Source organism: Pundamilia nyererei, unplaced genomic scaffold, assembly GCF_000239375.1.
Source record: "Pundamilia nyererei isolate P.nyererei 1_Seehausen unplaced genomic scaffold, PunNye1.0 scaffold00253, whole genome shotgun sequence".
Lineage (NCBI taxonomy): Eukaryota > Metazoa > Chordata > Actinopteri > Cichliformes > Cichlidae > Pundamilia > Pundamilia nyererei.
Genome location: NW_005187654.1, coordinates 43,337 through 45,291, shown reverse-complemented (window position 1 = coordinate 45,291; position 1,955 = coordinate 43,337). Strand labels below are relative to the sequence as shown.

The 1,955-nt window shown below is 37.2% G+C and overlaps 1 pseudogene; it reads left to right on the top strand.

The window, feature by feature from the left end:
- The window catches only part of LOC102215608 (alpha-N-acetylgalactosaminide alpha-2,6-sialyltransferase 2-like), a 39,075-nt pseudogene that overhangs the window by 5,885 nt on the left and 31,235 nt on the right, over positions 1 to 1,955 (top strand).

The following is a 1,955-nucleotide window of genomic DNA, read 5'->3' as shown; positions in this document are numbered from 1 at the left end:
GGTTCAATATCGATACGAATATCGTTGCACCCCTAATAATTGTATATATATTTTTCATTTTGAGTTATTACAATCAGAATGGACAGGACCGGGGGACAGGAAAGAGAAAAAAGAGAGTTAACAGAAGGTGAAGGGAAGAAAAATAGAGGAGAAGAGGGATAGAGAGAAAAGACACAGTAAAACTGCCTGATCATATTACGAAATAAATATATATTCTTAGTGCTTATTTTCTGTTTATATTGTTTTATAGAGGCCAGAGTAGGAGAATGCCATTGTGACTAGAATCTGAGCCAAAAGTACTGACAGGAAACTGCACGCTTTGTGCAGAGAACAAGAAACGTGCAGACAGAAAGTGAAACTAAGCAGAGTTGTTTTGATCGAAACTGTGTGTGACGTATAGCAGAACTATATATACGCCTTTGGCTTGCAATGCTTTTAGACCTGTGTGTGCGTCCTTGTGTCTACAGCTCTCCGTTTCCGGAAATGTACAATAAAGATTATTTTTTGAGCTTGATCACACTGAGTCCGGGGTCTTTCTCTGTCGTTAAAAGAATTCTAAAGAACCGAATTCGATAATCTCCTGCTGATACAAAAAAAACAAGCAAAAAGAAGACAACACCGTAAGCAAACCACAATGACCAACATAAGCATCAGTAACAGTAAATAATACATTTTCAATGTTACTGAGCAGCATACAGTACTAATAATGCATATGTTTAGAAGCAGCAGTCAACCAAGATATACATGTACACCCAGGTGTAAATGGCAGCTGGATAGTGTAGTGGTAAGACTACACACCTTTGTGTAGTTTGATTCCCACCTGGTATCTTGCTGAAACCAAGCCCTGGAATGGCGCGGCTACATCAAAAAATTAAAAATTAATTCACCCCAATGGTGATTTTATTCAAGTTCTAACCCTTTTTATTGGTCTTCAACAGACTTCCATCTAAAGAAAGGAAACTTGTGACAGAAACTCATTTTTTGATGTGTCATTATAATATCATTAGTTAAAATCTCTTCTTCAATGCGTTTAGTCATTTTGAAACCAGTTCCTTAAATAAAATGAATATTTAGGAAGGGACCTACACATCAGCATGAATATGAGAGTAGAAGAAGTTGAAACAGTAAACAAAGAAAACTGTTGCAACATCTCTTTCTGAGATTAATCTGTGAACTCCTGTACTAATAGTTCATTGAAATGATGGTAAAGACCAACACAGTCATACAATAGTGCCATGTTGAAAAAGATCAGTTGGTGGACAACAAGTGGAAGTAACACTGAAAGTAATACCACTGTTCATTAGAATGACAATGGTGAGCATAAAGTAGTGATTCCATTGTTAAGCTGGTTCAGGAACACCACACTGTGTCCAAGGGATGGACCATCAATCATCCTAAAGATATTTCCTCATTTGGTGTTTTCATTATGTGGTCTAAATCTCCATTAATTCTCTTCTTTTCTCTTGAGTACGAAGTAAAATTTATATTTTTAATACATGATATTTAAATTTGCAAGTCAGAACAACCAGGATGTTGCCTAAATATCATTTAGGCAACATCCTGGTTGATTCTGGTGTTGAGGACTATGTTATTATTTGCAAATGTTAAGTGTGAACCTCTTCCTTGTACGAATCATCTTTGTCTGTCACGCATCCAATGAACTGTATGATCTGCAAACTTAACAGTGGTGCTATTGTTATAGAAAAATTGATGTTTGTGTGTACAGAGCATACAGAAGAGGATGTTGACTCTACGCTGGAGCTCTTTGTTTGCCCAGCCTGACGGCTTGAGAGCGGTCAGTGAGTAACATATGTCAGTCAGTGCATGAAGTTTGTCCACCACTTTATTTGAAATGGTGTTACATGGAACTGAAGTTCAAATAGAACATCTGGACCTGTTGTGTTTGTCTAGGGGAGTAAGGGCTTCATCGAGAATCACAAAGGTAATGTATCTGC